Source organism: Rissa tridactyla, chromosome 1, assembly GCF_028500815.1.
Source record: "Rissa tridactyla isolate bRisTri1 chromosome 1, bRisTri1.patW.cur.20221130, whole genome shotgun sequence".
Lineage (NCBI taxonomy): Eukaryota > Metazoa > Chordata > Aves > Charadriiformes > Laridae > Rissa > Rissa tridactyla.
This window is the reverse complement of record NC_071466.1, coordinates 33,359,289-33,384,878: the sequence shown is the minus strand read 5'-3', so window position 1 is coordinate 33,384,878 and position 25,590 is coordinate 33,359,289. Positions and strand designations below refer to the sequence as shown.

The window sequence follows — 25,590 nt, the reverse complement described above, 5'->3', positions numbered from 1 at the left end:
AGCTATGGAGAAAATTGAAAGGTTTGAACTCTACGATGGCTAAATAATCACAGGCCTCACTGCTTTTTACAAACAGTAAGACCTGCAGATCTTATGTGTGCAAAAACTCAAGTCTGACATCTCGGAAGAGAAATTTTGCACCATTTCCTATGTAGAGAGGTGCAGCAGACGCCCCACAGGCAGTCCCTGGCGGAGGAAGCAGTTTGGCACTTCCTCCCCTAATGGAGAAGCAGAAGCAGCTATGTAGATGCAAGCAAACAATAAATAAAGCTTGCTGACATTTTTGCATCTCAAACAGGGAAGGTTTATACTTCATGTAGTGATCTGTGTTGCTTTACGCAGTTTCGTTTCTTTTCTTTTTTTTTTTTTTGCCAGACCAGGTGAAGTATTTATGGAACTTTTGATTTGAACACCGATGGTCTATGCTGAGTGGCTGGTCTGCATTAGGTAGCGGTCATGCGTTGTGACAAACTCCACAGCACAAAGAGACACTTTCACTTGGGTCTTTTCAGTCTGGAAAAAAGAAGACTGAGAGGGGATCTTATCAATGCTTATAAATACTTAAAGGGTGGGTGTCAGAAGGATGGGACCAGGCTCTTTTCAGAGGTGCCCAGGGACAGGACAAGGGGTAACAGGCACAAACTTGAACATAGGAAGTTCCATCTCAACATGACGAGGAAATTCTTGAGGGTGGCAGAGCACTGGAACAGGCTGCCCAGAGAGGTGGTGGAGTCTCCTTCTCTGGAGACATTCAAAACCCGCCTGGACACGTTCCTGTGCAACCTGCTCTAGGTGACCCTGCTCTGGCAGGGGGGTTGGGCTAGATGATCTCCAGAGGTCCCTTCCAACCCCTATCATTCTGTGTAACATTTCACCATGACCTTGGATAATAAATGAAATGCATTTCTGTAAATCCGCCAGTAGAGCTACCAGCATCTCCAGGAGAGCTACCAGCACTTCCCCACAGCAGGAGAGCTGTGAGACCACCACGTGGTCCTAGACCACCCCCACGGCAAGTAATGCCACACAGCATTAGCTACATCACCTAGGTCACATCACCTCATGGTTGAAGACCACAAGATCATGCATATAGCCATGCATGTAGATGACGCCTGCTCAGCTGACATGTGGTAACTAATGAAGCCATCGGGGGAGCTTAGATTCAGGGTCCTGGTTAGATACCTGTTTGAAGAACCACCTTTCTGCTCTGCAGGGAAAGAGTGGCCCAGTGAAAGGTCTGAGAAAGAGGCAGGGAGTCAAGATGCTTCTCTCTCCCCTGCAACAGAAACTGGAACAGCCCTAGCTTTCCACACTGCACAAAGTGACTTAATGAGTCATTCAGTGCTCCCTTTCAAGGACTCCCACCTATTTATGCAATGAAAAGCAAACACAAGTTCTCGCTACGGTTTAATGATGTCATTGCACAGCTAATTTGTTTGCTACAAATCCTTGCAGGCTTTACATTTGCCGTCTAAGTCCACACCAGGTTTGTAATTTACGCTGTTGAAAGGCAACACCAACTCGTACCAGTCGGCTGAGTGTGGCCCAAATGGAGGAGTCCAGACACCTGACAAAGAAAAAAATCCCATTAACACAGGAAACTTCTATTGACTCGGGATTTCTTGCCTCTGGCATAAAGAGCTTCTTCCTTGTGAGGCTAGTGCAGCACTGGAACAAGGACCCAGAGACACAGTGGCATCTCCAGCCTTGAAGTTTTCCAAGACTTGGCTGTACAAAGCTACGTCCGATGTGACTCAGTATTGACAATATTCCTGTTTAAGTGGGATTAGAGCCCTTTGCAACTAACATTTCTATGATCCTGTGAGGTCTTCCTGCAGCCTCAGTGTATTTCTGATGCAAAGAATTTTCCACACCAGAAATGAGAGGACGGCATGCAGATTTGCATGGGACAAAAGTATACTTGATTTTTAAATGATCTTTAAATGAAAATTATGGGCATCTGAGAGGGATGTATTAATGGACTCGTGCAGCTGTGCACAATACCGAGGGCTTTTAGGGGCAGACCCCGAGAAGACCCTGCCTGCTCCCACATGCAGTGATGCCAGCTCTCTTACTAAAGAAGAGAATGTCAGAGAGGGACAGTTGACCTTTAGGACGCCAGCACAGTTGTGTTACATTTCCCTTCACAGTGAGAAGCCAGTCAAATGTCACCATTCATTGTAGAACTGGTCAAAGCACGGGGCAAAGCTGCTGCATTTTTCACACTAGAGCTTTGAAACAAGCCATTTTTATTTTTCATCTCCCGTTCAGGCCAGCAGTTTTAGTATGAAGTCTTCCTCCGCAAAGCAAATCGAGCTGTAGAGCCTTTTATTCGTCTTTCCCAACTTCATGTGCTTTAAGATTTCCATAAAGCAGAAAACGTCTGTATGAAGACTCTGTCCATGATGGAGATAACTGCCAACACTGAGTCACATGTTATTTCACATGATGATGGGCACTGTCATCTTAATTCAGTTTCATTTACCACAAATCAATTTCTTTGCAGGAGGGGAACAGTTGTTAAGTGTTGCGTACTCTTTCATGTTAGAGCTGCCCCTTTCACCTTCTCATTGAAAAGTATCCTCTGTTAGTCCAGGTTATGAATCAAGCCTCGTATTAGTCTCACCACAATGCTCTGCACCAGCGTGACTAACGCTTGCCCTTTAAACATCCTGTGACACTTCTAACAAACTTGTCTGGTACCAAGCAAATTCAGTTTGGGAAAGGCAAGCCTGAACAGCCCTCACATCATAAAGCTCTTGAGTACTTGTTTGGTTCCCTTCTCGTTCAATTCTAGGGTTATTTAGGTCTGCCAGCTCCCAAAAACTGACGGAGCGGGGATTCCTGCGGTGCCGTCAGTAGGATAACAGCAGGGAGCCAGAGGCAGCCTACCCTGGGGTCCTACAAGCCAAGGCACAGGGAGCCGGGCTGCTCTAGTTGTGAATCTCTCTGGGCTGCACAGATGCACGCAGGCAGCTCCTACCAGGCTGAAACGTTATTTTGCTCAGTGTGGAGCATGCCTCTAGGGAAATACACCAGGACTTCTGTTTCCCAAGAGAAACAGAACAGGACCTGGATGCAGATAAATCCTACAGACATTCTCCAGGCTCTGCCTTCTTATTTCATTAGCAAATAAACTTAGTATTTAAAAAAAAAAAACAACAACAACAAAAAAACCAAAACAAAAAAACCCAAACCCTCTTGTATTAGTTTCTTTTCTAAAAAGCAAAGTCTCTCTTTGTGGTGGCTTTGGAACGACCTCAAAATATGAAATGTGGATGCCTGATGCAGAGAGAGTTAGATTTTGCAAAGCACCTGGAACTACTTTTTTTGACTTTTAGTTTCAGCGGGTTCCCAAGCACACACCTGTGATATCAATTTGTCAGCGTTGTTAACAATTTCACAGCTCACAGAAGGGATAAGAATTATAACATTCAATTGCTCTGCTAGTCCTCAAACTGTGAGTGTGTGCGTGTGTGCAAATGTGCGTGTAGGGATAGAAAACGCGAGGAAAATTAGATAAACCATACAGGCCTCCACCATATGTACAGTGAGTTCAGAGGCTGATCAGTTTACTTTTCTGTAAGAAATTTTCTATAAAGAAGGGGCTCAACATTTAAGAAGCTGGCTTTTAGGCAGCTTTTCCATTCACAAAATCTGGCGTGAAGAGTCTCAGCAGAGGTTGTGAACCAACTTCAGAGTGGGTGGTAAAATTAGACAAAATCAATCTTTCCACCCCTCAGAGCAGACACAGCAGCAGGTGTGGGTGGGGACCGAAGGTGCACCGCAAGGGAACACAAACAGCCTAAAAAAAACACCTTCCAAGGAATAATGATATCATACCTTGTTGTCGACACTTACATAACGCTCACGCTGTCTGCAAAATCGTTGTGTTCCAAGCAACCCCTCCTGAAGCCTAGGAAAGGATAGGCAACGAGAAAAGAGACAAACTTCTCTTTTAAATTTCCTTCTGTGCGGAATTGGCTCGGTTCTAAAGTAAGCGTTATGGAAATAACCAGGCCCCACTGAAAATTTCTAAAAAGGAAAAACGTCACCTCCAATTACTTTGCCACGTGTTGAAAATATCTTGATCTTAAAATATCTTCAGAAAGACCCTGACACTGAAAAAGTAATGCCTTTGCTCTCACCACGTGCCGGTGGTGCTTCTTGTCCCTCACTTTGTGAACTCCAAATTCAAAGAAAAATCAGGAAGAAAAGAAAAATTATGACAAAGACCTCAATACCCTGAGAATCATCGCTCTGCTCCTCAAGGAACGCCACTGTGAAAATGGCCACACTGATGTCAACTCAGAAGAAGAAGGTAGCAGTTGTGTCCTGTGTTTTGGTGTTAGCAGATTTCACAGTGAAGAAATGTAAACTTATTGATTTCTGCTACACTGATGGTGTGAGATACCATCTTATCTTTTATAGGCGTTAGTGAATGCGGTTAAAAACAGTGTGTCTTCACAGCATCCTTTCTGTAAGACAGGTTATTATCCAGTTCCTACAAGGCCAAGAGCGAATCATACTCACGTGACCAGATTACAAAGAGTCTTAAATCTTTCCTGTGATGTCACGGCTCACCCTTTGGTGTACGTGCCAGCAGCACAACTACTGATCTACCTGTAGTAAATCTGATCTTTTTCTTTGGTTAAAGAAGATCTTTTAGGTACACCGTACTATGCAAAACATTGCAATCTCATAGCTATCCTCCCCTATATCTACCTTGCCATATCTCTATAGCGAGCATTTTATAGTGTTCAGAAATGTACTAATTTGACCACAGGAGACACAGGAAGTGGCTATTTCTATAACTTTTTGAAAGAGCCTGATAAATTCATCTAACTATTTTCATAGGCAACAACTGAAGACCCCTTTTCTCATTGCTGGGTGGGTAAGTGCGTGCCTGGCAAAAGGGACATCCCCAGTCAGAGAGGGCTGTGTCTGGCCTTACACAATACCTCGGCTCTTTAATCTAATGGTCCTCCTAAATCCTCTGGATACAGCCTCATTACCTGGGTGTGCAAGATCCTCATAAGGGTTAATGGCTTTTCCTTTGGCCAGCAAGAGCCCTGGCTTCTATTTGATGAGTTGTGAGCTGAAGTACGGTGACCGGTGACAGTCAAAAGTCACGGGAGAAGTCATAGGGAAGTGGAACCGAACATGACTAAATGAACCCGGTGTCCAGATCACGAGGCGCAGCCCGAAAGAGCTTACACAGCTCGTAGCAAAACAAGCGAGGATGACAAATATTTATGTAATGGGTATTTGGAATGCAAATTGGGTAACGCGGTGCAAAAGTTCCCTATGATAACAGCAGGGTTTGCTTAAGGGCATAGGGATACTCGTTCCACAAGGTAGCACCTACCACAATTTTATTTCACGTGCATTCCCCCACCCTCTGAGGTGCCCCCCCGGCACATCTGACTGTCACTATCGAGCTAGTAGGTAAAATAAATGCTCAGCCTCTCGCTGCCACTCCATTCAAGGAAATTGTTTGGATTTGGTCGTTGGGTTTGCTTGTTTTCAAAATGATGATGCGACCGTTATTGGAAAGATGAGTCAGTGAAGTGAGTTTTGCTGTTCTGGACGCAAGGGTTATTGGCTGCTTTTTAAAAAAATGTAACCCCAAGAGGCCTCAGGGCAGCCTCTGAACCAAGTTTTGGCTCCACGCTCTAACATTATCCTCGAAAAAGACAAATATCCTGAGCCATCTGGTGTCTGTGTCTGTGTTTAATAGATCTTTCTCTTGCCTCAAGTAAGAGGGTTTCGTTTGATCAAAAGCGGGTGAACCATAAATGTATGACACTAAACTGTATTATTTCATAGTAAATGAGTAGATAAGCAGCAGCATATTTGAGCACAAGGTAATGCTAAATTTAACTGGTGTACTTTGCTATTTTCAATCTCCACAGTATCAGCCATGTGATATGGCAAAACTTCCTTTCCCTCCAAACAGCCCTCTGGAATCCGAGAAAAAGGAAGGAGTTAAATATCAAACGACAGAAATTACTTCTTAAGTGGGCATCATTTTTAAACTGCGTGCTTTCAGACTACTAGAAGAGTGTTTTTCTTGGACCAGAGTTACAACACCGAACACAGTTATGCTAAAATGGAAATGCTTAGTTTTTGAAAGTTTAATAACAGAGAAGCTACAGAGGTTTTTGAACATTTGCACTGTCTTCGTAACCTTTTTTTTTTTTACTCTTTTTTTACTCTTTTTTTACCCTTACACACATAAGCCCCAAAGCTGCTGCAAAACCTCATGTGGAGTACTGTGTGTAATTTCAGGCTCCCCAGTACAAGACAGACACTGATATACTGGTGTAAGTCCTGCAGAGCACCACCAAGGTGCCTGGGGATAAAGTGCCATTGTGTTTTGGAGGTGTGCAGATTTCATGGCATTTTCAGAGTTGGAAGGGACCTCTAGAGATCATCTAGTCCAACTCCCCTGCTAAAGCAGGATTGCCTAGAGCACATTACTCAGGACTGCATCCAGGCGGGTCTTGAAAGTCTCCAGAGAAGGGGACTCCACAACCTCCCTGGGCAGCCCGTTCCAGTGCTCTGTCACCCTCACCGTAAAGAAGTCTTTTCTCATATTTGATCGTAACTTCCTATGTCCCAGCTTGTGCCCGTTACCCCTTGTCCTGTTACTGGGAATCACAGAGTATGGGAAGTATGTCCCTTTTCATTTAAATTCTTTTGTTATTATATCCTTTTCCCCTTCTTTTTCCTTCTCTGTGGCCAATACATATCGTCCTGGTAAGCTTATCGACTTCATCCCACTTTTGCAAATAAGGACGTATAGCCCAGGCAGTGATTTGACTTCACCGAGTTTCTCGGTGTGGTTTGAGACTGTTTTTCTACCTTAAAAACTGAAACCTGGCCCCTCTGTTGGCAGACAAGGCCTGGTAAAAGGCCCAACAGAAGTTTGCACAGGTCAGCGGGGCTCACTGGCTGGGACTGCCAATTCAGAGACATCAGCTCCCCTTCCCGTTTCAGAGCTTCAGCAGGCACCACTGTCTTCTAGGGCCAGGCAGATTGGTTTCCCCAATCCCCCAAAGTTCCTCTGGCACTGTCTGTCCAGTATTAGAGATATTTTATATCAAACCAGCTCAGAATCAAGCTTTCTAGAGCATAAAAATTCTCTCTCTTGACTTTGTTCTCCTTTTCTGGTTTACTCTCCTTTACTTACTAATTCTTCCTTCTGCAACTTTCCTTTTTCTCTCCCATTTTTCTTTTTAAGACTTTACTAAATTTACTTACTGTTTGATCTCCAAGAACATTTCTTTAACCCTACTTTTCTTACAAAATCCCTTTTCTTCTAACTCTGTTTCTGATTTTAGCCTCTTTCTTCACTCCTACCATTTCTGCTCTTATTCTTTCTTCTCTTCTCCCTCTTTGAAAATAAATAACCCTCTCTTAGGTCCCTTTTCCTATCTTTCCCATCTCCTTATATTTTCTCACCCGTGTCTCCTGTCTCCTTTTGTGCTCTAAACCGTTTTTTCTTTCACATGGCTTCCCCATCACTCCATACTCCAGGCTGTTTCTCCTCTACCGCTTCCCAGTTCATTTGCCCTGTCATTCACTGTGTCCCTAAATAACTGCCCAAGAGTTTGAAGCTTTTTCCTCTTTCCTACTCCATGGAAAAGCACGCAGAGAAAAAACCTGTCCTTTGTCCCACCAGTTGGTATTGGCCATGTGCAGCTCACAAAGCCAACTGTATCTTGGGCTGCATCGAAAGAAACATGGCCAGCAGGTCAAGGGATATGATTCTCCCCCTTTACTCTGCTCTCGTGAGACCCCACCTGGAGTACTGCATGCAGCTCTGGAGCACTCAGCACAAGAAAAACATGGACCTGTTGGAGCGAATCCAGAGGAGAGCTATGAAGATGATCAGAGGGCTGGAGCACCTCTCCTGTGAAGACAGGCTGAGAGAGCTGGGGTTGTTCAGCCTGGAGAAGAGAAGGCTCCAGGGAGACCTTGTTGCATCTGTCCAGTATCTGAAGGGGGCCTTACAAGAAAGCTGGAGAGGGACTTTATACTAAGGCATGTAGTGATAGGACAAGGGGTAATGGCTGAAAACTGGAAGAGGGTAGATTTAGATTAGATATTAGGAAGAAAGTTTTCACTATGAGGGTAGGGAGACACTGGAACAGGTTGTGGATGCCCCATCCCTGGAGGTGTTCAAGGCCAGGCTGGATGGGTCTTTGAGCAACCTGGTCTGGTAGGAAGTGTCCCTGCCCAGGGCAGGGGGTTGGATTTAAGGTTCCTTCCAACCTAAATAATTCTATGATTCTATGACATTATTCTTCTGCCACCACAATACTTCTAAATTGTGAATGAAGTTCCAAAGACATCCCAGAGGTCCTTCCCCTTTAGAGAACTCTGCTGTGTCTCCACTCCAACTTTATTTTTCTCCTTCTATCTACACTGATCTTGCCCGATAACCTAGTAAGATGGTATCTCCATCTGTCTCCTCCTTTTAGAAGCTGCTGCTCACCATGTTTCTAGTGGACTCCTTTAAATAATTATTTAAAGCCTTCCCAAAGACTCCTGAGCAAACCACACAGTTGTCCCTCCCTAAAATACAGTAACAGCATCTTGAGGTGGGTTTTCCCCAGACAGAAGATGAAAACACCCGTTTCTCTGTTTCCCTGCAGGACAAGCCAAACACAGCACTCTTCTGCTCACGGTGCTCCAAGGGAGTGGCTCAAAGCACCTGCTCCATATAAATCACATCTCCAATGTTTTTTGTAGCCAGTCACTTAAGTATATTTCCAGAAAAGCACCTCTGAATGTGAAAGAAAAGACACCAGAAAAATAAGCATTTAAGAGCTGCGCTTTGCTTCCCGTCCAAGGTTAAATTTCGGATTCTCTGAAACTACAGATGGATGACAAGAAACACAGAATATTGAGAGAGTGTAATAATCTTGTGCAAACCTCTCACACCCACGCACTCTCCCTTTTCTGGGTCTGGCTGACTCATACAAGTCAACTTCAGGGAAAAAATTACTTTAAAAAAAGCACATTCCCCCAGCAACTAATCTCCCATGGATATAGGGAAGGTGCTTCTTTGATCTCACCTTGCTAGGACAGCCAAAATGGCACTGGCAGGTACAAATGCAGAATTCGAGAAAGAAGGCTCGCTCAGCAGCTGTTCCCTCTTCCTCAGGTGTATTTGCTTTAACACAGCAGTCAGGGTTCAGTGGCTGCAGTAGGATTAGAGTGTGACTCAGGAGGGAAGGTTCAGGGGAGTTTGTAGACCATCTGCTGTGTACCTTTTTATGCCAGCTGTCTTACTCTTCTTTACCCACTCTGGCAAGATCTGTGAGCAAGTTCCCTTATGCCAAGTGCGAATATTTAAGTTGCTGGATAACTCCATTAAAATTTGTTTCTGTCTCTTAAGGAACAGCGCATCCCTTTGAAACTGATGAGCCGCTTTGTGTTAGCTCCTACCCAACGGTTTTACGTTAAAAACCCAGGGATAATATTTTTGCACAGTGGAGGTACGTGCACAGAGGATTCTGGTGTTGGGATTGCCAAACCAACCCTGAAAACACCAGATCTGGAGCCAGGAAAAGGGTAGTTGCACCTCCAACATTGCTTTCAAAAGATGAAGAAGACACCTCGGAGGTAGCCCTGCAGGTGCTCTGCTTCTGGGACTCAAGCTAGTGAGCATCATACTGGTCCCTGCGCATGTACCCAGCCACACAGACCTAAGGCAGGGATTTTTAACACCATGTACAGCCCAGACATGCCCTCAGATGTATCCAAACCCCTTGGCAAGCTCTCTTCCTCCGAGTTGAAAATTCTGGTAAATTTATGTGTGTGACCTCTGATCTTAAGGAAAATATAAGGATATGCCCAGTAATAGCTAATAGTAATCAGTTACACAGACCACCATTTAATTATATTGTGAGAGATTCAGGGGGAACTCTCAGTAAAAGCAGACTTTAATATTCATTAAAGTCTCTTCAAAGACTCTTTTCTCTTGCAACCACAATGAACTTTGCAGGGTAGAAAAGACAGACTTTCTTTTTCTTTTGCAGGAAAACACAGCTTTCAATTAAGAGAATACCACTGTCATACAGATTTGGACATGGAAACGACAAATTGCTTTCCACCCTTAGTAACATCTTCCATCCACCTCTGTGTTTCCCCACAATAATGGAGATAATTGAATTCCCGCTGTGAGTTGGGTAAATTGAAATTGTGGATTGGAGCATCTTTTCCTGACACGACCCAAAGTGCTGGCAGAGAGCACCTGGTCAGGAAGGCCACGATGGGATGGCTATAAATCTTGCTGCATTTTGCCCCAGGAGTGAAATACCAATTCCAATGAATTCAGCATCCAAGAATTCGATGGCACCAGGATGTCAACTCTGATTTCCTGCTCAGCACTTGATGATTCCTCATCAACACCACCGTCAGTACGTATTTACTGGCCAGCACATCTCAGGCAAATTCACAACACAAAAAAACATTACTGTGGCACCATTCCTATCTTACTGATTTTCGGTACGTGATTTGGGTGCCTGAATTAGAAAACCAGCCTCCTTAGCTCCCTTGGCAGTCAATGGAAAGGGGAAAGTTACTCCCAAGGACAACTCAGACTAGTAATCAGGCGTGTTCTCTTCCATTAACTGTACAGGAAGATGAAACTCTGGTTCAGATGTCCACACTTAGCTTCTGTACCTCTCTTCCCTCTGCTTCTAATTTCTTATCTGGAGAAGAAGTCTCTGCAACACCAATAATCTGACAACCTGGCTGCTCTAAACCACCGCGGCTGAAAAATAATTTTAAAGAGGCAAGACTATTTTACAGTTAAAGCCAAAAATCTTGTCAGTATTGATGCTTCCGTTGACACCTTTAGCAGCTCTCCTGCAGACCGGCAAACCACGAGGTCCGAAAATCAATCCTCAAATTTTTCCTTCTGCAGTAAGACAGGAGAGTCACTGGGGAGCCTTGACCATGGTCTATGCAATCAACATGCTGCAGCTGAGCTTTTCTTGGACTCATGCATTCCTCATAACTTGTCTGTATCTCCCGTTTATACCCCAAACAGACTGGTTTAATTAAACATTCAGATAGAACAAGGATGAGACAAATTAGAAAAACCAGAGTTTATAGTAAAATCATGTATGACTTAAGTATTGGACAGCTGTATTTAATGAACCAGTTGCTAAATCTTAAGAACACCATTTTGCCTGTTAATTGCTATATTTTAGCCAAATAGCTCTATCAAGTATATTTACCACTGAGGGAGTCTGGACTGTAAAATCAATATGGGAGACTATGAGCGGAAGCATTGCTTGAAAAAGCGTAGAAGGGGCATTGAAATTTTGATTTCTTTTCTCCTCCGTAAAAGCTACAAAGGAGAAAGGAAAATAGCAGTGTCCCATTTTAGAAATTCCTAGGAATTAAACCCACTATTTTAACTATGATGCTGTCAGAAAAAAATTGCTAGAAGGACTGTATAACTATGTCTGCTCTAAAGCAACTGGAGAGTAGCTATTTTGTCTGCAAGACAGAAAATAGGTCTCTGTTTAGGAGACAGTTTTCCACAGAGGTTAAGCATTATTTTCCTGATATTTTCCTAAAAGGACAACTGGAGAAAACAATGATTTACATATAAAGTAACATGAATAAAACGTTGTGGATTTAATTCAGGTTGTGAGCATTTCAGAGATTCAAAGCAAATAAAAAAACCTAACCAGAATGATTTTACAAACCACGAGTAATAGAAGTGAAAGGAACTCAGTTAAAGTTAAAATGAGGAATCACATTTAAAACACTCTGTGCTGGTCTCCCAGCAAACATGATGAAGGAAACAAAATTTCAGATGCAACTTAATTTGCCACAACCGACCATATCAATACATCAGTGACCACGAGAAGAGAACATTTTCCTTTTAGTTATATGGTCATCACAAATAACTCTGGTCTTCATTAAATCTCTACAAGAAGATACACTTGGCAAGTTTGCATTAAATAGCACTCTGCAAATCGGTATTCTTATTCTTCATTACTTCTTATTCTTCATATACTGCGACTGCTTAGTTTTATAAGAATGACTAAAACCAGGATAAGTGTTTTTACATATGCAAATCTCCAAAGTCCAGGAGTTCACGCAATAGCACTAACATGAAAAAGCAGAGGCAGGTGGGATGAAAAAACCTGCACTTCCAACCAGTGTAATGCATGCAAGCATTTACAAATAGTCTAAGCGCATCTAAGCTACTCTACATTTGAGTATACCCATGGTGCAAAGCTTGGGGTGACGAAAGAAGCCATGAAACCAGCGAATGCAGCCCTGTAACGATTCCTTGCAAAGTGACCAACATCTATTCCCACCGAGTAGAACGTCTGGACATTGCACCCTAGTCACTTCTGGATGCTGCACCAAAGCTGTAAGCAGGCACCACAGCTCTGAGAAGTTTACGAGCTATGCCAGGAACCAGGCTGGGATTGACTTCAGGGCCAGGGAATGAGAGAAACACCCAGGCAGAGGACTCTTGACTTTCCTTTTACAGTTAGAGTGCAACCCATCCACCTCTTTTACGCTTCTGTCTTCAATGCAGATGAAACGCACCCAAGAAGTGCCCATTCCTCTCCATTGACTATAAGGAAACTTAGAGTGCCTGGCTGGTACATAGAACATGCACAGCATTGCCAAAGGGACCCCTATCAAAATGTCCACAGAGACATGACCTTCACAAGCATCAACCATTCCTACTCATTATTCAAAGGGTCTGCCCACTGTCCGCCAGGTTAAGGACCTACACTAGTTTTCATAGGGGTTTTTTTTGGGCGGAGAATCTACAAGAAACAGAACTTTTTCAGGAACAGTAGGAGGATAAGTATACGTTTAAAATAGTAACAAATGAGGAAATGAGTCTCATATGTCATGCTAACTGTGAACTCATTCATTGAAGAATTCTAAAAAAATGTCACTTCTCTTCCTAAGAATGAAAATAGTCTCCAAAGCACTTTGAAATCCCAAATCCAGATATAACAAAGACAAAGTAGTATGGAGTTTGCTTATACACTCAACTGAATCGATAAGAACTTATTTAGTCCTTTCGCGCTATAGGAATTCATCTAAAAACTTCGAAAATGGAACAGAGAAGATAATTTCTAATAGCTTTTATGTTTCTTCTTAAACAATTCTAGCACAAGGTAAAATAAATATAATCTTCCATATTTTTTTAAAGGGCAAAGTATAGAAAAATCTAACAAAGCATAGAAAAATACAGAAATACTGTGTACAGCTGTATTACATCATCTCAGAATATTGTCTGAGAGTGACAGACTGGAGCCATAAATAACATGTTTCAAAACCTTCTGTGGCAAATGACTTCAATAAGTTGGCTGCAAAGAGAAGAAAATATTACAGCTGAAAGACAATATAGTGGAGACGAAAATTGTCACCGTATAAACAGATATTAAGCTGAAAGCCAGATTACATCATTTATTCTATGAAATTTATTTAATTATTTTTATAACAAGGAATACCTAATACACAAAATCAGAAGTTTTCTTTCGGTCTCCAGCAATATTTGTGTGTGTTTACACCCTCCAAAGAAGAGGAAGAAGACCACCAGGTGCAGGCAGGTCTTGTGGTCCCTGTGTGGACGCTTCACAGGGTCCAGTTATGCACCTGTCGCCATTTCAGTTGTAATTTACCTGACTGCTGCTCTACAAATCAGCCAGTTGTTCTACGTCCCCTTTAAAGTAAGTGAGAAAACAGGCATTTTTTGAGCATATCTTGATACACCAATAGTCAGGTGGCAAATGCTGGGATAGGAGCAGACAGCACTCCACAAGAAATGTCATGTTGATATGTGGACAAATGACCTAAAAATGTTTCTTAATGCTCTTCTTAGAACTTGCTGAGCTCAAGGAATCCTAAGTAGCTATCAGAGGTAAAGGATGCTCCACGGGGCTGCAGATTAGAGGCATCTCTACTCCTAAGTTATGGCTGGAGCAGTGAACACCCCCACTGAGAAATGAAAATTGATGTTACAGCTAATGACCTGTCTCAACACCTTTTGGAGAAGTGCTACTCCACTGTGAAGGGACATTCCTTGGAAACGAGTGGGAACCAAACGCATACAAACCAGGTAAGCAACCTCTTCTCTGAGTGTGAAAAAAAGGTAACTTTATTCAGCTTTTTGAGTAATGAAATAATACAAATGCGCATACATGTATGAAATCATGACATAGCCAGACACGGCAAAAAAATAAATCAACAAGATAGTAACAAGGAGGTGAGACAATATTAAGAATGTAAAGAAATTCACACGGCACTATCAGGAGAAACTAGCTGAAATATTTCACACAAGGGCCCACAGACCATGGGTGGGCTCCATCTGGCACCCTGGGCAATAGACCACAGGGCTCTGCTGTGCCTGGGCCAGAAGAAGGGTCATACGTTGTGGGAAGACTGAGCAGGGCGATGCTGTGAAAGTCTCATGCCTCAGTGCTTGGGACCAGGAGGTTTGTGCAATGTCATTTGCAACCACTATAAGGCCTCTTGGCACAGTCGTGTAAATAAGAACCAGACCCTTTGATTTCAAAATCAGTGTTTTTCAAATGTAACGAAGACCCTCGGTGGGAATGACTAAATCCACGATAGCTGTGCTGTGGTAAACACAAGCTATTTTGAGTTACTGACTACAAAACCCCAAAGAAATATATCTGTGTTTTAAATAGATGTCACTTCTCCAAGTAGCATAATGGTTCAGGAGAGTTCATTTTATAGTTCCACGTGGAAACTAAATTCAGTGTGAGAGTGAGATTTAAGCATGGAGAGGACTAAGCAAGAGAGTGAAAAATAAGTAAGACTCCTGCGATTTAACTGTGGGGTGATAGCTACAACCCTGTAATTAATCTACCTAATAAAATAAGAGATAAAATCCCATATACTTTTACCACCCAGAGATACAGCTTTATTGGTGTACCAAAGCCTTTTTCTATACCACATACCTCAACTTTCATGATTCGAGCTTTGCCATACAGCCCAAAATGTGCGTGCCATTGCTAACACAGTGATGGCAAAGAGAGATCATCTGGTGTAGAGGATCAAGGAAAAGAGGATGCTTTCTCCGTAAACAAGACTCTTCCTTCCAAGTATTTCAGGGAGGGTGCACAACACAGCCTTCCTATTTACCCTTTAAAGCACATCAGAAATTAGTATCTCTGAAAGACTGCACTTACTTAATATTTTACTGCTTTAAAAACTGGCTGAAGGAATTTTCAGTCGATTGAGGTTATTTTGTGGAAAATGACAGCAGATTTTCTCATATTTAGAGGATTAATTGTGTTTTTCCGCCTTCTGCACTGATGACTTCTCGATGCCCCGTTAGTAGGTCATCAGGAGGCGTTTGCTTGCAGTTGTCTATTCTGACAATGGCCCATCCACTTTCTATCTCCCCAAGTCAGGGCGGACAGGAAGGTGAGTCAGTAATGCCATGACCATTAACTAGCAGCTTGCTCACTCACGATAAGTACCGTAGCAAAAATGTAGGAGTGTTTTATTGCTCTCAGTGTACAAATACACTGGCACTAAATTAGGGACCATTGCTTCAATTTGGCTTTTGTTACCCAGGGTGGACAGAATTTAGCCTACAGTGTTTTAGAGAAAAGAAACTACCAGAAAACTGTCTCCTCTACACACACAACTCTAGTTAAACAAGTTGATAGGTATGTATTCAGATCAGCAGGGAAACTATTTCCTCTTATTTCTTATGCTCGTGTATGGCAAAGAAAAAATCATAATTTTAAAGCAGCATGGTCTGAGACATCTGAAAAGGGGGGTTAAATTTAGAACAGAATAGACCAGCAGCTACCAAACAGTGGTTCATCTAGGGAAACACTGTCACTGACAGGATCTGCACTGAGATATAAAGCTAAAAAATCCTGTAATGGACAATCCTTAATAGTGTACTTCCAGGGGAAGTGTCTTCCTGACCCTACATAGGAAATGTCTGACTTTCATCCTGGAACATGAAGTTTTATAACCTCTTCCATGTTATTTTCTATTTAAGGTAGCAGCCGAAATTCATATTCAACAACTCCTAAAACTTTTGCCTGAGTAATGAGCCCTGAAAGTCTGTGTGCTTTTTGGAGAGACACATTTAATCAGTTTAAGGTGTGTTGCCATTTTAACCTCACTGGGAACTCCCTTGAGCTCATGCTTTTGCAGAACCTGAGGAAAATTTTGCATATACCTACTCTATCATCCCTTGTTTGTTTCTTCACAGCATCTAATAGCTTGACCTTTCTGTCTCTGCCTCACACAGCAGCCTATTTTTATTGCTTCCTCTAAACCTTTTTCTGCTGTATGCTTCTTTCAGAGAGTTCAACGTGGTGACTCCAGCTATATCACTTTCCAACAAGGTTTTCTATGACTGCTGGACATAGAAGTAACCTAGGCATGTTACCCTTCCACTAACGTAAGACTCCTTGCCAGACTGTCTGCAGGCAACAAAAATGTGCCTGGAAAAGTGAAAAAGTGGTCTAAGTTGTGTGTGTAAGACTATACTGCAGGTTCTCTGTGTAACAGCCCACAAGTCTAGTCTCGTGGGTACTTGGGGGTTACTCTCGTGGTTTGCACAGATCTGTCCCAGGAGAGGCACCGACTGATTCTGCAACAACATAGTATCATAACATGGTCTACGTTAGCCTTTAGCACTCCTGACGTACCCCCACATTTTTTTGACACACACCTTGCATGAAATGCCCCTGAAGCCTGAAATGTCAAAACACCTGATACTAGAATAAACACAAATTCTTCAGCTATTGCACATTAAAATCCCTTAGCAGGAATATGGAAATTCTTCCTCCGCCGAAATAAAATATCTTTTGTGAGGCCAGCAGCCCTGAAAACAAGGCCTAAAATCCCAAACAAACCATGGTTTGCAGGAGGTTGTAAGGCTGGAGAAGTCAGAACTCATAAAAATCCTTGAAGAAATAGGATGTCATCACTAAAAATCTAAACATGCACTAAATGATTGGAACATAACTTTAGATAGGCAAAATAATCTTACCCTGTGTGCTGAGACAGATCTGTCTAGACTGCTTTCCTTATCTTGCAGCCAAACTGTTCTCCCTGTAGCAGTCAGTTATACCTTTCAGTGGGCTCTCTGTCCAGACGCACAAAAATATCCAGGGGAGGAGCTCTGTAAAAGCACATGTTCTGTTAGGCAAAAGCTGTTGGAACCGTGTCACCAGATAAAGACAATTTCTTTCAAGCACCTTGGGTTGGAGTGATTAATGAACATGCCATTGTGGCAGCAGCAGAAAGAAACTCAAGAAAATAATCTTAAATTGGAGAGCGAAACAAGTAAAAGCCTCAGAGGAGCTGAATCCCTACAGATATACAGAAGGCGACTAAAAGAGATTTACACATTGCATCATTCTATATCTTCAGCCAGTAAGTGCCAGTGGAAAGAAAGATGGCAAGAGACTTCTATGCCTGACACTAGCCAACTTGGCAGACTTGGTCTTTATCCATTCTCATTTAAAGTCAGAGGGAAGAAAAAATCATGGAATAGGAAGAAAAAACCTGAAGTGGGCTGCACTGCACTGCACTGAAAATAAAACATAAGAATAGTGTCTAAACCAAAGGTACAAAAAATGATACCAAAATGGAAGAATCTGCAACTGATCTAAGACTGAAGACCCAATATCCTGGAGGAAAAGAGGAGAAAGAGTTAACCAAGTCCTCGATGACAGGCCACGCTGTGACGAGAATCTGAAATGGGAAAAAAACCACATAAATCTCATGCCTTTTACAAGGAAACCCAAAATTAACATTTCCCCAGACATCTCAAATTTTGCATGAAACTAATTGCTCACTCCAGAATAATGTTTCTGTAGTAAGGACCATGCCTTAATACCCTCAGCAAGATGAAAACCCAAAACACTACCTGAAAAGAGGTCTGAAGCAAACTATCTTTTTTTTCATTTTAAGTGTGACTTTGATGCTCCACACCACTTACTGGTATGAAGAACACAGACTTACACTTAAAACTTAAACCTTCAACTTAAAAATTATGACCAGAGGGACGGGGAGAGAATTACTTAAGAAGCATTATAATAATGATGAAGTTCCTACAGTTCTGAAGTTCCTATGTCCATATTTTAATAAATGCTCAGAACATTAAAGTACTTACCATAGAAAGTAAACACTGGTGAAGAAAATGTGTAAAAGATAATCACTGTTTTTTGTGTGTTTGATGCCTATTTCTCAGCCAAAAGCTTCAAATCATAGCTTTGCCCACAGAGAGCTCCGCTGCATCCCAGATTTCATCATCTTTCCAAAAGAGAATCTGATCTGCAAACGTGGACAAGTATTGCGTGTACAATCCAGGGTGAGACAGTGGTGGAATTTCCCTCTGTGACACAGAGCTTAAGGGCTGTCTACTGAGGCAAGAGGGTCATGCTGACTATGTAGATTGTGTCCCTAAACCACTACAGGATTCTTCTCACTTTCTGGGGCCTTTGGAGTGGTGCTTTTCTACCCTGGAACAAACGGAAGCGATTCCTAGAAGACCAAAGACCATGCAGAAGAAAGACAATTTTCTCTTTTAAAGCCATCTGCAACATTTCAAGCTGTGTGACCTTCATTTCCAAAGAGAGGTCCTTCCAAGAAATGCAAGGCTGCTATCACTTGGGAGGTCAGCGTACAAGAAATCTGCTTGAGTTATGATCACTGAACGTACCCATAGCTTGGATTTAAAGAACATTTTGAGTTAAAAAATATAAAATAGAAGTTCAGGCTATTTACCTTTCTTTATTTTTCTTTCTTATTTTTAGTATTCTACTAGGGAGTACTTGTCAGTTGTATATTTGTTTGTAGGAATACCCAACAATAAACAGAAGCTGCTCACTTCTATAGTCAGTGGAGTCTCCTGGGTTGCACAGAAGTATCTGCAGTGGTATTCAGAATCAGCCGCACACGAGGTTTAACTACCTACTGTTCCTGCTTGAAGTACATGGAAAGATTACAGGTTACTTGGGAGAAAATTAAAGCAGAAGTAAATATTTTTCAGTGTTAAAACAGAATCAGCTAGAACCAAAGAGATGCTTCAAGGAAAACAAAAGGATTTCACTTCATTGAGCAATTTTTCCTGGCAAGGATCTAAGACCATAGCAGGTACTTATGTTTTCTGCTCATGCCTCACGTATACTAATGCTCATCACCAACTGTATCAACATACAGAACTGGACAAAGCCTTGGCTGGGGCCTTCGATTTCAAAGGGGTAGTTTTTCCTTACAGACTAACACAACATAATTTAATTTCTTTATAGACTAATCTTTGTTCATTTTTTTTTTTTTCACAGACAAAATATAAAAGCAGATGTAGATGAAAACAGGCATATTGGGTCAGACCAAAGAGCAGTTCTTTGTAAAAGCCCGGCATCCTGTCTCCAGCAATGGCCAACAGCAATGCAATGGGCAACTGTGCAGTAATACTTCTCCCCAATATTTTTCCAGCCCTTAGCAATTTGTGGCTCACAGACTCCTAAGCCAGAGGTGGTGTCTTTGTTTTTAATAGCCCTTCACGGCGTAGGCTATTCCCCTTCTTCATCCTGCCATGTTCCAAACTTTTCTGCAACAAATTTGATTGCATAAACCAAGTGACCAGCTAAATATTTCAGTTTGCCCAAGAGTTGTGTGTACATTACCCAGTGCCATTCTTACCAAATGAGCAGCGACCACACAAAAGCAAAACATGTATTCTTCAGGGGCTAAAACAAATTCACTTACAACACATGATGATTAAAAAGGAGGAAACTACAATTCCAACAACAATAAGGCCAGCTTCTACTGCTTGTAGCACTGAGCTGCCTTTGCTATTTCCTGCCACAGGAACCAATTGCCAGTTGCTTGACACTCTTAACATTTCTGAGACACCTCATCAACCATGACTTGAGCTTTTCCCTTGCACAGAACTTCAGAAAACAAGACTGTTCTTTGTGCTCATCCTGGTTTGAAGATTTTTCAATGGCTCCATTATTCTGAAGCTAGTGAAGTATACTTGATTTCCAATGTCATGGGGTTTTTAGGTGCAAACAGTATTTGTCTAAACATACAGATGATGTTTTCACACCATCTGGATACTTCATTTAGAAGAAAAAGGCTTGAAATAAACATGAGGGGAACCAGCTTTCTCCAAGCCACCATGAAGCAGTTAAATTCTTCCAGAAAACCACAGAGAATGTTGGCGACATGCTAAATATTCAGTCTTCTTGGAAAAAAAAAAAAAAAGAAAAAAAAAAAGAAGAAACCAGGAAAATCTGAATGAAGAGACCAATTAGTATTCCATGAGCACATTGAACTCAGGCTGTTATCTTGCCAGACAAGGACTTGCACTGCAAGGCCTTTTACTGAACAAGCTTGAAATACACCCTTATGTGAAGAGGTTGATGAAAACTTTCTTCAACTTCTTTGTTTGCAAGCACAACATGAGCCTGGTGTTTCAAAGGGCTGGAAAAAAAGAGTCACAGCAGAAACCCCAAACCCAGCATTTCAGGATGAGATAATGGAAATCTTGTGTGTCTCAAAACTCCTCAAGTTAGAGCTGCTCAAATGGGAAAGGTAACTTCCTTGCTACTCATCTCGGTCAAAAAGTCCTAAACACAGTCAGCCCATCCTAAACTCTGCCAGGCACAGCTCTTTCACCAAAAGAAAGCCGATCTTCCAGAAAATTCACACTTAACACTCAAGTGATCCATTAGATGAAAGCTGCTATTTATCCCAAGAGCAAATCTGGAAAAATCTAAACTGGGGTATGAAATTCCTGAATATTCAAGAAGGAAAAATCTTCTAAATAAATACAGACCGGTAACCAAGCCACTTACATTCCGCACATGAATTTTATAAGTCTGTTTCCATAAAGTTGATCTTTTAACATTTAACTTTTCACCATGGTTTAAAAAGGAAGGCTACAAAATTATTTCAAACCAACTCCAGGCATAAGCACAAATTCAAAGTATGCTTCTGGTAAACATTTTGATTACAACCAGGGCTGACTGATTATTCAGCTTTATCTATCGCAAGCCAACTGTTAACTAGGAGATCACTAAAGAGTTCAGAAATATCTCAGCTCACAAAGCCAAAACAAACATCAGTGTTTTTTAAAAGTGATGAGGTCAATAAATACTGCTTTGTTGGTGTCTACAACCACTGCTTTAAGTCCCGTTTCAAGGCAGTAGATAACATGAAATCATAGCTTTAATTCATGATGGCGAAATCACTGTTCAACTTGTGGCTGATTTCCACAAATAAAGATTTACAAAGTTCAAAATGATCTGTTTCAAGAATGCCAAGGTGAACACCATTGTCTGGAATTTTTCACAATTTGTATGTGGAGTTTTTGACTCAAGTTTTAAAAGTAATAATATAACAAGTAGTTTTGTGCCATATATCTTTTTTTTTCCATTTTAATAAAGTGAGCTAAATGAACTCAGGTTCTAAACTGTGTAGTTCCTCTTCCTGTGCATGTAATCGCTGACTTTCCGGTTGGCAAAGAAACATATCAGAAACTAAATGCCACATAATTAGAATGCTCTGTCAGCCAGGCTCCAGCTAATGTTTTCAAAGTCTAAATCTTGGAACGAAGTTTGAAAATTTTTGACTAATTAATTTTTTCTCATAGAGTTTGGTTTGATTTAGCACCTGAACATCTTAAGCAAACAATCTGCCATGTCTGTTCTTATTAAGCAACACCCCATTCTGTAAGTAATCCCATTGAAATCGGTGGAGTCTCTTCCAGAAAATAAGATGAATCAGTACGCGTCGAAATGGCAGATTCCAGCTATTCTCTGAATTTAACAAACTGCAATTTCCCCCAAATTCTTGATACTGTGTTACTTCTGTAAATCAGGATTTGAATTTTGTTGTCTTTGACTGGATTAGCATTTTCATCCATTTAATCCTCATATTCATTTTGGTACCATCATTCTAAAATCTCAGCTGGTCTAATCTTGTCAGAGAATGACTTACTTCATCATCCATGTCCTGAAAAGCAGGTAAAGAAGCCAAAGAGCCGTGGATTTGTGTCTATTTAAGGTGTCCAACATCATTTTGACAAAAGTATGGTAAAATATAGCATACAATATTTATTCTTTAACAAATGTCAAAAAACAGTTATAGACAAGATAAACATTTTATTATATGCCATTGCTCAATGTGTTTTGAATTCCACTAGTTTGCCAAATTATGTAAAAACACAGCTGATCGTATCAATTAAATCTCAGACTCCTTTTTCCCTGCAAACACGTATTTTACCATTGAAATGAATCATGCCTAGCATTAAACAGTTCTCATCAAACTTTGATTTTGATACAGCATTCTGATATTAAAGTGGGATTTTTACAGTTCAAATCCTTTCATAGAAATCAGAAACCAGCAAATAATTTATACTGTTCACCAGCCTCTTTGAAAGCTATCTGGACCAATACGATGAGCGTTATGCAGCTCAGGTGAAGATGCAGTATACTTAAGATGACATAGAGGAATCAGTAACTCAATTTCGTGATAATTAAGTTTTCTGCAATTTTTTACCAATACATCAAAATGAAACTTCACTCACCTTATAAAGCTGCTATCATCTTATAGCTTGTTTATTTTAGGGGGGGCTATATTCATGCATTAGTTACCTGTTTTAGAAAATAAACATTGGCTGTAATTCTTTAACTGTTTGGTATTACACACTACTCATCCGGTAGAAGACAGCAGTGCTACTGTCCTCGTGGCTTTCATAGTCCATAGTCCAATCTCCTGCCCTTGTGGTCCATGAGACCATAGTAAATGTTCCTATTAGAGTTTTCAACTGAAGTTTGGATGATAAACCTGTTTGTTGGTGGTACACAAGATGCTGTATAGTTTGCCTGCGGGTCTGCTGATCTGCATTTAGCAACCACTGCCTTTACAGGCTCAAGGAGCTCCGTGTGACAGCATGAAGAGCTGTCACTACCAAGAGTGATCGCCGTTCTCCCTTCTGGCACAGGTACTACAGGTGACCTACAAATTCAGCTGGAGCGGTAAAGACAGTTCACTCACTATGGAGGGGGGTGCTGTGTGCAGACAACTTGCTGAACCCTCCAATTTAAGCCACGTTATCTTAACTTTAGAAGTGGAGGTTCTCCCCCTTTCCTGCAAGGATGGAGAAAATTGAAGAACTAGATCAAGTGACACAGATTTTAAAATTAGCGAGTTGCCCAATTCTGACCCCAGGTGCTACATTTCTACATATTTTGCTGAGTAAACACAAGTTAACACAAACATGAAATAATGACTGTTATAACACCAATTCTTCACAGTTCCCTGGAGGCAGTACCTTTATTTGACTGAAGAAATGAGAGCCAGAGAAGGGGGGCATTACTATACAGTCAAGACTGTATCTTAAGAGGGTACTCTTGAAAACATTCCCCTGATGAATTTATCTCCTCTCTTCTATTGGCTTTAGCTACAACATCAGTTTCGTAAATGTTCATCATTAGCATTTGGATGTATATCTGATATGAAACTGTAAAGAAATTCTGTCTCCATGGGTCCTTCCGGGAAGTTCTGCAATAGATGAAAGCAAGAGCATTTGGTCAACCATCTAGAAGTAGCTGAGATCTGTATAGACAATTTCGACTGGTAAATAATCCCAATCTAATTAAGTTTTGTTTTAGAAAAATCCATTTATGCACAAGTCCCTAAAAAGAGATAAGAAGGTTGCTTTATTGGTTCTCCCATGCCTTCCACCCACTTTTAATATTACTTGGAATGATTTTCAGGTGACTTAATTGGTCTTCCAGCAGAAAATGGAATTTTATATACATATATTTGTGTATCTATGACCTAAAAAGGAAGGAAGCAGACAAATTACTATGTCATGCGATGCAAACTTACATAACACCAGGACCAGTGTTTGGATGGGGAGAAGACTACAAAACACTCCCAGCTTTCCCTTGTCCCAGCTGTATGTCTGCACCCATACACTCAAAACAGTGCACAGATTTCTTACTTTCACCTGCAAGGGACATGAGGGAGCAGCACCCTTGGAAAGCCAGGAGAAGGCATGAGGGATGCTCTCTCCCAGGGCTCTCAGGCAGCGGGGCACATACAATCGGTGCTGCATTCACCAATTCAAAACTGTACGGTTTGACACAAAGCCAGCATCTGTGACTGCCTACAGTGATGCCCACGGCCACCACTGCCATTGCTGTTCCTGGCCCCCCCAACACCAAAGAGTCGTGCCTGACAAAAGCAGCTGTGGAAACCCTTTGTTATATTCCACCAAAACCGTTGGCTAATTCTGGAAACCCATACTGAAACTGAAGTAAGGTAGGAAAATCAGTGATCTAACAGCTGCAATTGGCACGGATCTCCGCTTTTATGCCCCTGGATAATGCCACAAATGTTGTGCAGTGGCATTTGTTCAGCCCTGACTCATAGACAGACGAATGCCACTGAATGAATCACCAGCAGCGCTTTCCGCAGTACCTAACGAGGTAGCTCATCCAAATATTGATCAGGCCCAAGTCTCTCTAGTTTTTGAGATCTGACATACTATAGTCTAGGATGCTATTCACAAGTGAACACCAGAGCTTTGGAAAGGGGGCCTACAGTGAGCAACCAAGATGGCAAAACATCAGTTGGTACATCCTTTGTTGATAGGAACTACCTTCTGCCTGCCATTAAGCTATAAAAATGATATGAACGCTACTGAAATGCAAGAGAGATTGCAACTTATTGACTTAGTAACAGGGAACTTTAAGGCAAATTAACAAAATCACTTTATAAGACATCTCATTCTGTTCAGTTCACTGCTGCAAAAGGTCATTAAGCCAAACATTGTAGTAAAATCAGTTCAATCCATAACGGTTGAAAGGACAAACATTAAGCAAAGGATAATCACAAATTAGCATTCAGGACATCAGCTGAACATTGCAGGTGTTGAGAGATGATAGTTCTTCCCTGCATAAGTGCCTGAAAAAGCACATTTCTTCCTCTTTCCCATCAGATGCTGCGTGCCTGGGCACCAGGTGAGGAACACCTCTGGTGCTCACAGACTCTGTGGCTCTGCTCAGCCTCAGGGCAGTTGGGCTGAAAGCCCTTTGACTTTTGCTGTGCTAATGGCTGCCTCAGCATATAGGGAAGGGGCAGCCCTTCCTGACCCTTCACTCTGCCCAGCAAGGGCCCAGTCTGGGCTAGGCCCCAGGACCAGCCCAGGGCCAGGGCCAGGGCCAGGGCCAGGCCCAGGCACCAGGGCCAAGGCCAAGGGCCAGTCCCAGGCCAAAGCCAAGCCGAGCCCAGGTCCAAGGCCAGGGCCGGGCCCAGCCACCAGGGCCAAGGCCAAAGTCCAGCCCAGGCCCAAGGCCAGGCCCGAGGGCCAAGGCAAAGGTTCAGCCCCAGGCCAAAGCGCAGCCCAGGCCCAAGGCCAGGGCCAGGCCCCGGCCCCACACCTCAGCCCCATGGACACCGCCCCGCCCTCCCCGCTGGCCCCGCCCTCCCCGCAGGCCCCGCCCTCTCAGCAGGCCCCGCCCTCTCCGCAGGCCCCGCCCCCTAGTGCCCCGCAGACCCCGC

The 25,590-nt window shown here is 42.2% G+C and overlaps 1 long non-coding RNA gene across 1 annotated transcript; it reads right to left on the bottom strand.

The window, feature by feature from the left end:
- Window positions 1-14,177: 14,177 nt before the first annotated feature.
- Window positions 14,178-25,462, bottom strand: LOC128913622 (uncharacterized). Its single transcript, XR_008468018.1, has 5 exons — window positions 22,607-25,462; window positions 18,182-18,990; window positions 17,650-17,696; window positions 17,054-17,185; window positions 14,178-15,175 (listed from the first exon to the last, which is right to left on the bottom strand). It is a non-coding gene; the product is annotated as an uncharacterized LOC128913622 (long non-coding RNA).
- Between the last annotated feature and the right edge of the window lie 128 nt (window positions 25,463-25,590).